The sequence below is a fragment of the Pelodiscus sinensis genome, chromosome 5 (genome assembly GCF_049634645.1).
Source record: "Pelodiscus sinensis isolate JC-2024 chromosome 5, ASM4963464v1, whole genome shotgun sequence".
NCBI lineage: Eukaryota > Metazoa > Chordata > Testudines > Trionychidae > Pelodiscus > Pelodiscus sinensis.
The window spans coordinates 119,558,095-119,572,837 of record NC_134715.1 but is presented as its reverse complement, the minus strand read 5'-3'; the positions used below and the strand labels follow the sequence as shown (position 1 = coordinate 119,572,837).

The 14,743-nt window shown below is 45.0% G+C and overlaps 1 long non-coding RNA gene across 2 annotated transcripts in view; it reads right to left on the bottom strand.

Annotated features, from left to right (window-relative positions):
* The window catches only part of LOC112547699 (uncharacterized), a 149,584-nt gene that overhangs the window by 83,694 nt on the left and 51,147 nt on the right, over window positions 1-14,743 (bottom strand). For both annotated transcript variants that reach the window (XR_012903916.1, XR_012903915.1), the window contains exon 2: window positions 12,983-13,052. This is a non-coding gene — a long non-coding RNA (uncharacterized LOC112547699). The remainder of the gene's footprint in view (window positions 1-12,982; window positions 13,053-14,743) is intronic.

Here is a 14,743-nt window from a genome sequence, read left to right as displayed (position 1 = left end):
ACAGATTTTCGAAAGCTCTATAGTTGGAGCCAGAGTATTGGAAAAACTCCACTCCCATTTAAGCATCTGACTGAAATGACCAGTTTGTTTGATGGAGCTGGGGAACATAGGAGATGGTGTATAATGGTTTTGGTTTTGAAAATCTTCCCCTATATAAATAGTAATCAATGGAAGATATTATACTGGATGAGTTTGCAAATATTTAAGGTTTCAAAGCATTAATTTTGTTAATTAAATAGTGATGAATGTGCAATACTGGTCTCACCTGAAGATTAATGCAAAAATCCCTGTCTTTGGTATGAAGTTAATACCACAAATTCTCTGGGATAAGAGAAAATTTATTTCTTTACCTCTGTATTTTAAAGCTGAACTCACTGTCTTTAATCTTTTCTGATAGATTTACTTGTCACTTCAGCGTGCCCCAAAATAAATCTATTGATAGAACAATATACCCTTTATCAGATGTGTAACCATTTTAATAATACAAAACATGTGCAGCACATTAGATTGATTTCTTAATGGCTTTCATTGCATATTCTCTTGGTCAAAGGATAATTGTTTTTATTGTTACCTGTTGCGAAATGCAGTTATGATCATTATCAGTGAATATACATTTCAAAATATTAAATAACTGTGCAAACAGCATTCAGAGTCACTGGTGCTAAGAAAAGAAACAAGAGGAGCAGTCTTTCAATCAATGGGGTGTCACTGGTATGTAACATGAGAAAATGATGGCACCAGTGTCCTCTCCCTCTGTGTTCAAGTCTCTCTTTCTGCTTTTGCATCAATTTTCTTAATTCCCTTTCTATATCCACATGTTACAGGGTGTAGTTAACAATAAGATATAAGTATTGATTAAGGCAGTAACAAAAGGCCTAAGGGATTCAGGACTAAGAGATTTTTAGCTTAGCCAAACATGTCAAGGCCTTAGGCCTATGGATAAATTGAAATCAGCAATTGATAAGTAATCCTCTGTCAAAAGCCAAAGTGCTATAGTGAACAAGTTTACTATTTGCTGATATTTAGGGAAAGTAATACCACAATACCACAATATAACAGTTTATATTGCAAGATGCCTGTTGATGGAGGTTACTAAAATTTGGAGAATCCTTAAGAAATGTGTGTAAGCAGAAATCTACACAGCAAACTGCTATTAGCATTTATGTCAATTAATTGTTATAAGAGGAACCAATAGGTTAGCTTGTGAGAAGTGTGCCCCACCATTAGCAGGGTATGGAAGTATGGATAAGGAAACAAGTTGAAAACCTTATACATGCATATGCACCCGACAGGGCACCAGCATAACTCATTACAAAAGGTGTCACCCAGCTTGTATGCTGTGGGATACACTGGGTCACACCAGAATGATGACTACTCGCTAATCATCTTACCTGGTCCAGGGTTCCCACAAAGAACAAATGAGTAATGATGGCGCGGACAGCATGTATTGGTTCCATGTCCTTCATTATAGTGTAGTGAATGCCTGGTTGTTTTGCAGGCTAATAGGATCACTGATAGAGGATCATGTGATTAGTTTGAGTTGTTTTTATTGTTTCTTGTCTGCCCATCACTCAGTCTCTCATTCTGATAACAATTCTGATGCTGTAGCCAAAAAGGAGGCCAAACCCATTCAAACGCTACATGGCAAACTACAAATCAAATCTAAATCAATTGTACCATATAAGTAATACTACTGAGGATAGATACTCTGGCAACTGGTCCCCTAGAGAAACTCTAGTTGTATTAAATAGAAATTTCAGTGATAGAAATGTAGCCGTGTTAGTCTGGGGTAGCTGAAGCAAAATGCAGGACAATGTAGCACTTTAAAGACTAAACCATCTTGTTAGTCTTTAAAGTGCTACATTGTCCTGCATTTTGCTTCAGAAATTTCAGTGTTAGTCTGATTAACCTGTCCAGTGGGTTGGGAAATATTTCACAGTTGTGACTCTTTCCCTCCTTCTTCATGCCCCCCTAACTTATATGAATAGTCCTGAGTTCAAATTCAAAGGAGGCCTTATAAGCTGCACCTACACAGCAATTAGACAGTTGTGGTTGGCCCATGCCAACAGACTTGGGCTCGTGGGGCTCTGGCTAATGTGCTGCTTAACTGTTAGGTAGATGTTCAGGCTCAGGCTAGAGCCCTACCTCATTTTTCCCAGAGACCCCAGTACCCAGCTTACGGCCTCAGCCAGACATATTCACATCAGTTAAATAGCCCCTTAGCCCAAGCCCTGCAAGCCTGTGTCATTTGGCATGGGCCAGCCACAGGTGTCCAACTGCTGTCCTTTAAAAGAGAACTTTGGAAGATCAAAGCCCTACTTTGTCACAGGCTTTGTGGTCTTAGGCAAGGCCACATCTTTACTTCCCGGAAGATTGACGCTGCAGCAGTCGATTTCTGGAGTTAGATTTAGTGGATCTAGTAAAGACCCGCTACATCAAACACTGAGGGTGCCCGCACCGATGGTGGTACTCCTCAAATTGTGAGGAGTAAGGGGAAGTGATGGCGTCAAAGTTCAAATTAAGGTATATTGACTCAATATGCAATTAACATAGCTGGAATTGCGTATCTTAATTCAAATCTTGTGTAAGTATAGATGTGGCCTGTGACGGGGTGGCCCCGCCCTGCACTCAAGCCCAGGGAAACCATCTGGCGCAGGGGGCGGAGAGGGCCCCACCCACGCAGCCCTACTGGGCACGCTCCCAGGGGAGCCAAGGTATAAAGGGCTGCAGGCCTGCTCAGAAGGGGCAGACCACTGTCAGAGCCGGAGCTAGCACCCAACCTCCAGAGTCGCAGACTGGACTGGACTGCGAGAGAGGGAGTCGCCAGGCCCACTGAACGCGCCGCTGCCAGGCCTAAGCTGGGCTTGACCCCAACGACGGAGCCGCCAGCCAACCCCCAGTGACCCAGGCACCAGACCGGCCACCGCAAAACCCGACGCTGACTTGGGAAGTGCCACTACTGCCACCCGACTCAGGCCAACGCATGGGACCGCGACGGGCCGGCGAAGGGGGTAGGAAGTGATCCGGGGCAGGGAGCTGGAAAGGCCCAAGGGCTCGGCGCGTTGCGGGGAGGAGCCCCCGCTGAGCCAGTGGTGGGAGCCGTCTGCCGCTGATAGGGCCCTGGGTCGGGGCCTGGTGGAGAGGAAGGGCACGGGCCCCCCTCCTCCTCCTTCCCGGAACCCCGGTGAGTGGGGGCTCAGCTGAAGGTCTAGGCCTCAGAGCCTGCATACTTTAAGACTAGGCCAGTGGGCCGTAATTCCCCGAATACAGGGGCAGCGTACTGTGGGACTAGGCCAGTGGGCCGTAATTCCCCGAATACAGGGGCAGCGTACTGTGGGACTAGGCCAGTGGGCCATAATTCCCCGAATACAGGGGCAGCGTACTGTGGGACTAGGCCAGTGGGCCGTAATTCCCCGAATACAGGGGCAGCGTACTGTGGGACTAGGCCAGTGGGCCGTAATTCCCCGAATACAGGGGCAGCGTACTGTGGGACTACGCCAGTGGGCTGTAATTCCCCGAATACAGGGGCAGCGTACTGTGGGACTAGGCCAGTGGGCCGTAATTCCCCGAATACAGGGGCAGCGTACTGTGGGACTAGGCCAGTGGGCCGTAATTTCCCGAATACAGGGGCAACATACTGTGGGACTAGGTGAGTGGGCCGTAATTCCCCGAATACAGGGGCAGCGTACTGTGAGACTAGATCCAAGTGGTCTAAACTATGCCCCGGACTTAGGCGGCACCCTTCAACGGGGGGGGGGGAAGTCCCCTGACATGGCCCAAGTCACTTAGGTCTTGTCTATAACACCAAGTTTAGCTAGCAAAAATTGCCTTTTGGTGACTAAACAGTGAGAGCAAACACCTTACAATGCGACTTTTGTCAGGAAAAAATGCCCAGTTTCAGGAATAAAATACTTCCATCCCTATGAGAGACTTTTTTCTTTTCCCCTCCCTTTACTATTGACAAAGAGCCAATATAGACAGCACACCTGCTTTAATTGCTTTAATTGGCCTCCTGGAAGTGTCCCATAATGTCCATGCTAACCACTCTGGTCAGCAGTTTGAACTCTGATGTCTTGCAGCCAGGTAAATAACAATCCACCCCTTCCCCTTGCAAGGCCCAAGAATTTTAAATTCCATTTCCTGCTTGGTGTCTTGGTGTAGAGAGGTCCCACTGCATCTTCCCAGGTCACTATGGCTGGCTATCTCGCCCAAAGTTCTCCCACTTGGACCACCTCTTGGATCTGATCAGTATATGGGAAGAAGAATCTGTGCAGTCCTAGTTGTGCTTGATACACAGAATTAGGAAGCCTATAGGCACATACCTTGAGGCTTGTGAGAAAAGGAAGAACAATTGCAGGACAGAGTGAAGCTAAAGGAGCTGAGGCAAGCATGTCGTAAGACAAGGGAGGTAAACTATCATTCTGGTGCCGCTCCTAAGACCTGCCGTTCCTATAAGGAGCTGGTTGCTGTCCTCGGTAGCGACCCCACCTCCAATGCCAAATGTCCTGTGGATATTTTGGTGGACACAAAGATGATGGAAAGAGGCTGCTAAGGATTAGAGAGGCCACAAGGATTGGGAAGGCGCAAAGGTTGATTAAAGGCATTATAGCCCCATCTATCTGGGCTGAGAATTCTGCATCCCAGAATCTCACCAATTATATTTTCCTAGAAAAATCCCTCCTTAGCATTGGTTGAGTCATTGTGGGTCATGTTTCCAAGAATACTGTGTCTTAACCTCAGGGTAGGAATACCTAGTGAACAGAGCACTGATCTATCACTTGGGTTCAATTCCCAGCTCAGAAAGAGACTTTCTGTGGCAAGTCACCATGGGCCTGCGGGTGAATCAAGATATTTCCCTGCCTGACCAGGGTGTTATGAGGGTAATATCCATTAATCATTGTGAGGAGCTCAGATACTACAGAGATGAGAGGCACACAAGCATGTAGGTAGATAGTGCTGGCCTGCCTCTGGTCCCACCAAAGACATGGGAATTTTCCCACTGGCTTCAGTGGGAGCTGTGATAAACTAGTTCAGGAGTGCTGGAATAATTTGTATAGTGGGAGTATTGAGAGCCATGGAACCAAACTATAAACCCTATATATAATGGAAACCACTTCAACTAAGGGAGTGTTTCCACACACCCCAGAACCCAGAGTTCCAGAACCTATGGTAATTCTGAGTGCTTTGGGAAATCTCACAGTGTGTTCTCCAATTCTGCAACTACAAACTTTGTCAGAGAATCAATCCCATGCAACTGAACTCTGTGGCAGATTCACTGCTGACCAGTGTAGCTTCAATGTGTCAAGTTAGGCACCTCAGAATTAGAAGCTGCGTTTAAAAATTTGGGTCTTAATCACATTTATCACTCTTCTATACATTCACTCCCATTTTTGTGCCTCACTTTGCATTTGCAGGGCCCAGAACTGCATACTTCATTCTAAAATACACCACAAGTTAGATACCATCGTGCTGTATAGAAATCTGAGCCAGTTGTTGTATAATTACAGTCTTGAGTCCACCACTAAACGGCATTTTGTGGAGTGAGAGACTGTCATCCCAAAAAACTTTGAGGTTTTATCAGAAAGGGAAAATGCCAGGAATATAAACAATATTGGAAAAAAACAAGGCAAGATCTGGAGGAGATATTTTCCCAATAGAGACCCTATAATTTGCTGTGCTGGTAATTTAGCCAAAATAATATTATTGCATGTGCTTCCAACGTATTTCTGTTTCATTCATTGGAGTGCATAGATCTTGGAACTGGTATTGAAATATTGAACCTTTCATCTTGTGTTCACTGGTTCAAATCCAAACCAGATCAGTATTGAATTAAAGTTGTTCCCATATGATGGTTATTTGGTGGCATGTATGAAATAAACTGGTGCATTTATGCCCAAATTCTTGGTGGTAATGTGTCCGTATCCTAGAATGTCATATTAACTGGTAGTATCAACAGACTTAAAAGTGGGTTTTGCCCATGAAAGCTAATGATACCATATATATTTTTGTTAGTCTGTAAGGTACCACAGGAATACTTATTTCTAAATCCCATAGGCAGCTCTGAAAATGTTAGTCAAAATGTACTGAACTCCATCCATACATTTCAGGGGCTACCACGCGGCTGTAGATACAGAACTTTCCTGGGCAAATGGGAAACAAAGGTAACCAGCTATTTGAAGATATTTAACAGGTGGCAGTGGTTTTGCTTCACCTAGTATGTCTGCACTACAGGACAAAGTTGAACTAAGAAACTCAACTTTAGGTACATTAGCTGAAGTAGAAGTAGCTTAGTTCGGCTTTTGGCGCTGTCTACGCTGCAGAAAGTCGAAGGAAAAACACTCTTCCTTTGACTTCCCTTACTCCTTGTGAAAGCAGGGTTACCGGCATTGACCAGAGTGCCCCTCTCACTTCTAATTAGCTGTCTTAATTAACTAGACTGCTATTTTGAACCCTGGAAGATCAACAGTGGCAGCTTCAATCTTCTCTATAGTGTAGATATTCCCCTAGAGATCAGCTTAAAGTAACAACGTCAGAATAAAAATACTTAAGAATGGAACACTATATTTTCTTGCCTATGCAGTATCTTCGTAGACTATAGATGTTGTTGGTGTGTGTGCGTCTGTGTCTATATATATATATACATACATGCATGCACACACGCACACACACTCGATAATGACCCCATATCTGCAAGTGTATGTATTAACTGCATTCATGTTGCAGGAAGTCTCAGTTCTCTCTCAGGCTCTTCCAATGACTTGCAAGTCGCTTCACCTGCTTGTGCAGCCGTTTAACCTATCTGTAGTACAGAGGCAGTCATAGTATTTTTCCACATTTAAAATATTTTCAACTTCCACAAGATGATGTGATCAATCCCAGAAAATAAAAGTGGCAGTGATTCCTCTCCTTGGGTTGAGAAAGTAGCCAAATATCTATCTATTTATATGCCCTCCTCACGCCTGGCACTGGGATGTCTGAGAGTCTCCTAGAAGTGTACAATGAGAACTAGAAGTCATCTATAAGATGGAAAAGACTAGGTCTACCTCTGCTCTCATTTCCACAACTCTTTTCCTGTTGCCCTTTGTGACAGGTAAGGGTAAAAAGCCTGTTAAAAGGGAAAAGAGGCAGCTGAGACAGGGCAGCTGTAAACTAATTAAGGACCAGGTGAGCTGAATTAGGCTGCCACAGGGCCTCTTTAAAAGCCTTCCCTAGGGCAGAAGGAGAGAGAGAGTGGAGGAGGAGCAAACAACCCAGGGATAAGGAGACTCAGAGAAGCAGAACAGGAGGAACCTCCAGTCCTGCTAAAGGCTGCAGGGGGAGGTGAAGTGCTCGACCAAAGAGTGTTGAATGGCTCCCTATCCCGACGGGGCTAGAAGAGGGCTCGCTACTTAGCTGTGAGTGGCCCAGGGCTAAAAAATTTGGCAAGTGAGGGCCCTGCTGCAGCCCTCAAAGGGCAAGAGAGTGGATGGAACAGGGGTCAGGGTCCCAGGAGGAGGACTGACCCGGTCACACCTTTTAATTCCAGTGACTTACTCCACAGTAAGAGAAGAATCAGACCCAAAAAACACTGCCCCCTCAGTGCATCAACAATGTTATCTGAACTCTTCTTGTCTTCATTAGCATGAACAAATAAAGAAGAGTGCAACATGTACTGCAAGCCATGACTGCATTGTTCTCTGAAAGGAGATGTTCTGGTTCTTTAAATAAAGAAAATGTTTATCTACATCTTGCTTTCTAGACCACTGATAACTCTGAATTGGAACTGGTCCATACTGTCCTGACAAACACTTTTCTCCTGCTGGGACATCTTTTCCTGTGTTTACCCACGCCCTTGAAGAAATATTTGGAACAAGGTGTCCATGCTGTGAGAAAAACACATCTTCTAATTGTTTAACTTTGGTGATGCTAGAAACATTCACAAGCAGGGAGGGGGATCTGGAAGCTACAGTAGTATGCCTGTAAATCCTATTCTAAACACAGAGAACAAGGGTAAAATTTCAGCATGTATCCTCTTTTAAGGTATGGACTTGTCTACACTGGCAAGTTTTGTCACCAAAAAACACAACAAAAGTCATGAAAAATACCTAGTTTCAGCACCAAAAACTTCCGTCTCTATGAGGGACTTTTGAGTCTCTCCCTGCCTTTTCTGTCAACAATCATGCAGTGTGTACTATGGTAGGGTTGGGGTTTATTTGAGTTAATTGAACTCCAGGATGTTTCCCACCGTGTCCGATTAGCCATTCTGGCCAGTGCTTTGAACTCCATGTCTGTAGCCATGTAAACAGGTAAACAGAAATGTGCCCCTCAGCCCTACAAGCGCAGGGAATTTAAAATTCATTTCCTGCTGATTGTCTCAGTGTGGAATGCTCTTGATGTCATATTCTCAGGAAAACAGGGGTGGCTATCGCTCCATATGCTCTCCTGCCTGGAGCACCCCCAGAGCTTTTGGATCTTATCAGTGTGTGGGGTGAAGAATCGGTGCAATCACAGCTGAGAGTGAACTGGGACACGTACAGTCACATTTCTCAAGTGCTGTATGAAGGGGTATGACTGAGCCAAGATAAAAGAATCCTGCAATCATACCAGAAGGTGAAGGAAGCAAACAGCCAGTCTAGTGTTGCATGATGCAGTCCTGCGTGAGGACCCTACCTCCTCAGGTAAGGATCCACTGGATACTTCCCAAAGCCCAGAGTCAGCAGAAAAAGGACTTAACCCGCAGGCAGAAGTTCTTGATGAAGAGGTGAAAGAGGACAAGAAAGAGGGGCTCACTGTGGGGTCAACCAGTGCAGCAGGCAGCCAGGAATTGTTCTCAAGTCCCAAGGCTCATGGGCAAGTCACTGAAAGTAGAGTATGAAACAAGGGAAGAGACACAGGGTAAATTGCTCTACTGCAGTGGGATGAGGGTGGGGCAGGCAGCGGCGTGGGGCAGTAAGTTACTCTGTTGCAGTGAGCTGGGGGGCAGTGTGTGGTGGTGAGTTGTTCTAGCGCAGTTGAGTGCAGGGAAGGGCATAGCAGCACAGGGTGGTAAGTTGCTGTGTGTTGCAGCAGGGTGGGACAGGTGGTGGCTCCTGCCAACAAAGTAGCATTCACACTTGCACTTGTTGTGACAAAACTTTTGTCCTTCAGGATGGGAGGTGTTAAACATCCGTGAACTACAAAAGTTTTGTGGATCCATTGCAAGTGTAGACAAAGCCTTAGAGATTTTCCTCCTCACACACACATTTTGTTCTCTTGAAGGTTATGTGGAGCTCGCTCCCCACCAAAAGAAACTATGGGGTCACTTCCCTGGAAGCTAGGGACATCTGCACAAACTCAATCTAGTTGAGGCCTCTCAGCCCTACCACAATATAAACGGGGAATAATATGGACGTTGAAGTCCTTCCAGTGGAGGGTGCCTGGGGAGTGCAAAGCATTCTATTATTAATAGACCCACTCACCGGAATTTCTGCTCTATGGTCTAAGAGAACTAACCCCCAGGGTATGTCTACACTACCCCGCTAGTTCGAACTAGCGGGGTAATGTATGCATACCGCACTTGCTAATGAAGCCCGGGATTTGAATTTCCCGGGCTTCATTAGCATAAGCGGGGAGCCGCCATTTTTAAATCCCCGCTGCTTCGAACCCCGTGTAGCGCGGCTACACGGGGCTCGAACTAGGTAGTTCGGACTAGGGTCCTATTCCGAACTACCGGTACTCCTCGTGAAACGAGGTGTACCGGTAGTTCGGAATAGGCACCCTAGTCCGAACTACCTAGTTCGAGCCCCGTGTAGCCGCGCTACACGGGGTTCGAAGCAGCGGGGATTTAAAAATGGCGGCTCCCCGCTTATGCTAATGAAGCCCGGGAAATTCAAATCCCGGGCTTCATTAGCAAGTGCGGTATGCATACATTACCCCGCTAGTTCGAACTAGCGGGGTAGTGTAGACATACCCCCAGAGGCCAAGATATTCCAAAATGAGCAGTGATTTTTAGTGCCTCAATTTTCGGTTGTCCAATTTGAGATACTTGGTCCTCAAAAAAGTAGCTGCTCAGTCCCAACTTACAAGATGTCCAAAATCTCTTCTTGCTTTTGAAAATCCTATCATCTTTAACTGCCTCTTGCTACTATGGCCCAACTCAAAATACACAAATTCTACTAGCATACCACATGAAAGCAGAAAATGTTCTGTACACAAACATTAATCTACCACAGCATGTGCAGGTGGCAGATCCGGGGCACATAATTTGCAGAAACAGGACTGATGCTAAGTTTAGGTGAAAATCCCTGCTCCACTGAAGTCACAAGAAGTTTTGCCATTGACTTCAATGGGGACCATCAGTCCATCTTTTTTTTTTTTCTTTTGGTTAGTGCACGAAAAGCATTAAACACACAGCCACTGCATGCACCAGTTCCATGTAGAGGAGAAGTGCAGGCAGCATTGGATTAGTGCATGGGTCCATGGACTGCGTACCCAGAGCCTCTGGCTCCTGGAGGCACATCAGAACCTGTGAGGAAGTGGGGAGGTCACTGACACTGGAATACAGCCCTGCCCCATGGCAAGGCCAGAAGCCAGAGCCAGGCTGTGGTAGGTTTGCCATATTCCCTCCTCCCCCACAATATGGAACTGACCTAAACGGCTCACTCTTTCCTCTCCCCCCACATATGAAGCTGACCGGAGCTGCTTGCCTCCCTCTCCTTCCCCACTCAAGAGCTGATCTGAGCCACTCGCCCTCTGCCCTGCGAAAACCTGGCTCTAGCCACTCACCAAGCCTCCCTCCTTTCCCGCACATGGAGCTAGCCCAAGCTGCTTGCCTTCTCCTCCCTGCCTGACTCTGGCCCAAGTCCCCTCCCGACCACCCACATCCAAAGCTGGCCTACCTTCTCCCTCACACCAGTGGGGCTTGCCCAAGCCATTTGCCCGAGCCCCGCCCCCCCATCATTCTCCCCCCCCCCTCCCCACACACATGGGGCTGGCTGAAGCCCTGACATGAAGGACTCTGCTCATCCCCACCAGGCAAGAGCAACTTGGTACAAGTGGCCAATTTTGCTAGAAAAATTCAGGACTTCCTGGGTAGGCCTTAAAAAGTGTCCTGTCCCAGCCAAAATGGGACACACGATCCTCCTAGGCTGTTGTAAGGTCTCCCAGGGAGCCTGGACCCTCCACCTGCCCTGGGCAAGAGGCCAGGATGCTCAAGATGGTCGGGGCTCTGCAAAGTAGACTCTGCTCCTAAGGTAGCTCTTATCATTGCCTGGCTTCTGGCCTGACCAGGGGGCTGGAATTCCAGGGGGAAGGGGAGTAGCAGAGGATTGGGCCTTGTGGTAAAGAGAAATGGGAGGGGCCCGAATGTTCTTTGTACCCAGGGCCCTAATGAATCTTAATTTGCATCAGACAGCAGGGCAAGGTCATTCACATTTTACCTTGCATTGCTTTTATTTAATTGATACGCAAACCACTCTGATACCCAAATGGCCATTTCTTCTGAGATTACAAATGCAATAATTATCAAAGACAACGGTTTTCTTTTTTCCTGCTTAAAAGTAAATTCAAATGATGTTATTCAAGCCATACCGTGCTTTTCTTTCACAGTTTACTAGATCTCACAGATGAAGGTACTTAAAAATGGGCAGCAGCTGCTAGTTTGCTGCTTCTCTTAGCCTGAGTTTGTATGCTCATGTGAAATTCCACTTAAAAGCCTGCAGAAATGGAATACTCAATAAAACATATGCCAAAGATGCAACTTACTGTAACATGCATCTTCCTGTAAAACAGCAATTCAGTGAATATTATTTTTTCTCTTTTTTTCAATAACACTATATAAAATTTAGGCTGCTGCATAATTTATTCCTTTTCAGGAAAAGGAGGGAACAACTGGCTATACAATGATGAGACTAAATTGTCTTTATCCATGACTTTGTGTCAAATGCTTTTGTTTACAACTTGACATGAATGGAACCTTATGACAGTTGCTACAGTTTTTACAGCCTAAAAAGACAGAGAGAATTGTTTTTCAGACATCACTATCATGTCTGATAAATCATCCTGCTGCAAATTTGTAGAGGGATTTGCTTTTTTGCATCACAATTCAGCAACTCCATTTGGAGCTTAGCTTCAGCAGTGCTCCAGGCTTGAGGAGTTGTGAAGTAACTCTATATCCTCTGAAGCATCAGAAGGGAAATATTCACAGATTTATTGGTCTTTTGTGAGGCTTGGAGGTAAGCCAGGTGTAGGAATTCTGCAACCTGGCTTAGATTCAGAGGCAAGTCAATCTGGATTTATTCCACAGTAAAAGCTTCTTATACAAAAGTTCTCAAGGGGTGAAAGTAAAATATAAAGACTTGTAAAAATGATAAAATTTGTTTTTAAGCAGGGAATCAAGGTACAATTTATATTAATCAATGAATTGTTTCCAATGTGTTTTTCTTCTGACCATTAAATTGTAGCACAGGTGAAGTTATTATGAAACCTTATTATGGACAAATACAAAGGCTTATATTTATTAGCTTTTAAGGCCACATATTTCTTCCTATGACAATCAAATATCCCTAGGACATCCCTAAGTTTGTGGATATTAATAAATCTTCATGTTCTTGCTAATGTAATCATACAATAACTGCCTGTCATTATGATATGGGACATATTGGCTATTGACAGAGTTGGAAATGATCAAGAAAGACAAGAGAGGTCAGTAACTACTTTGCACAGTTCTCATGTGTAAGTCAATGTTCTGAAATGCTGAGGAGAGAGGTATTCCCCTTATTTATGTTTAGAAGTCATTGATTGGGAAAGGAATGCAGTGATGAGTTTGTGGGGGGCGGGCTGCCAGTTAGAAAAAAGAAACCTTGTAAACTGAACACATTTGCAAGGCAGTCATGGAGCCTCCACAATTACATTTACATAGTCACCTTTCAGAAGACAAACCACTCCTTAGAATAGTAAAGGATTGTGGCATGGTTTGTTCATTTGGGAAAATTGAGCACAAAAATGAAAGAGTTCTACAACATACTTGCAAAGTTGTAAATTCACCTCACTAGCCTCCTTCAAATCCTTCCTTTAACTCTCCTTTGATGTGATGCCTACAAAAAAAAATCAAGAATTAGTCTGTACTACCGCGAGCAATTTTTCTAAGTTACACAATTTCAGCTATGTGCATAACATAGCTAAGTCGACATACTTATATGATTATATTTACTCACTGAGGTGTCTTCACTATGATATGTCAACAGCTGATGCTCTCCCATGGACTCCACCTATGCTTCTCACTCTGGTGGAGTACTGGAGTCGACAGGAGAGTGCTCAGCAGTCGATTTATCATATCTAGCATACAATCCAGCGGGTAGTGAAGACATGCCCAGCTTGTGTGCTGAGACCAATGCTTATCAGATGAGGCAACTGTTTCTGGTGCTCTTGTCTGTCTGCATTCATCTGTTGTCTCTTGGGTTATATTGAAATTGTCAAATCTTTGGAGCAGGGATGGTCTTTGTGCTCTGGATTGGTAAAATGCCTAGCACAACGGGACCAATTCTATGTCCTGTAGCTTGAAATGTGCCTTATTTGATAGCTTCAAGGAGCTCAATCCATAGCCACCAATTTCATAGAATCATAGAACCATAGAGCTGGAAGAGACCTCAGAAGGCCATCAAGTCCAGCCCCCTGCTCTAAACTGGACTAATCCCAACTAAATCAACCCAGCCAGGGCTTTGTCAAGCCGAGACTTAAACACCGCTAGGAATTGAGACTCCACTACTTCCCTAGGTAACCCATTCCAGTGCTTTACTGCCCTCCTAGTGAAATAGTTTTTCCTAATATCCAACCTGGACCTCTCCCACCACAACTTGAGACCATTGCTCCTTGTTCTACCATCTGTCACTACTGAGAACAGCCTCTCTCCATCCTCTTTGGAACCTCCCTTCAGGAAGTCGAAGGCTGCTATCCCCCCTCACTCTTTGCTTCTGCAGACTAAACAGACCCAACTCCCTCAGCCTCTCCTCATAAGTCATATGCTCCAGCCCCCTCTGTGGAATGAGGAGTAACAGTAGTTCAAATTAGGATCTCTAATTCAAACTACCTGCTCTGTGTAGCCGCGGGCACGGAGTTCAGACTAAGGGGGATTTAAAAATGGCGGCGCCCGGGAACATGCAAATGAAGCCGGGATATTTAAATCCTGAGCTTCATTTGTAACTCCGGTTGCCCTCATTTGCCTACCTAGCTCGAACTAACGAGCTAGTGTAGACATACCCTTAGTCCTCATCCTCAAAAGGACCCTGTACATTACCTTCAAAAGACAAGCCTGGGAGCTAAAATTCACAATTTTGCTGGACACTAAAATCATGGTCTTCATAAAGTCATTGAGGCTACATCTACACTGCAGTTCTTTTCTGGGATACCTGGAAAAGCTATGCTATGTCCAAGGAACAAGTCTACTTTTCCAAAAACATTTTTGGAAAAGTGGATGCGCTCTTTCGCCATCCCTGTAAACCTCATTGTACAAGGAAGAAGAGATGTGCTGAAAGAGGTTTTTCTGAAATTTGGTGCTGTGTAGACACGCCAAATTTCAGAAAAGCCTCTTCTGAAAGAGAAGCAGAAAAATATATGTAAATTGCAGTTCTCAAATGCGTATCTTTTTCCAACTCTCCTTTGTAGTGTAGACACAGCCTGAGTTTATGGCTTATTATAACAATCTATAATGCTAAGTCAATGGTTGAACTCTGGTTGTTTTCAGTGTGGCCTAGATTTCAACCAAAACCGTTTGATCCAACACTCACTA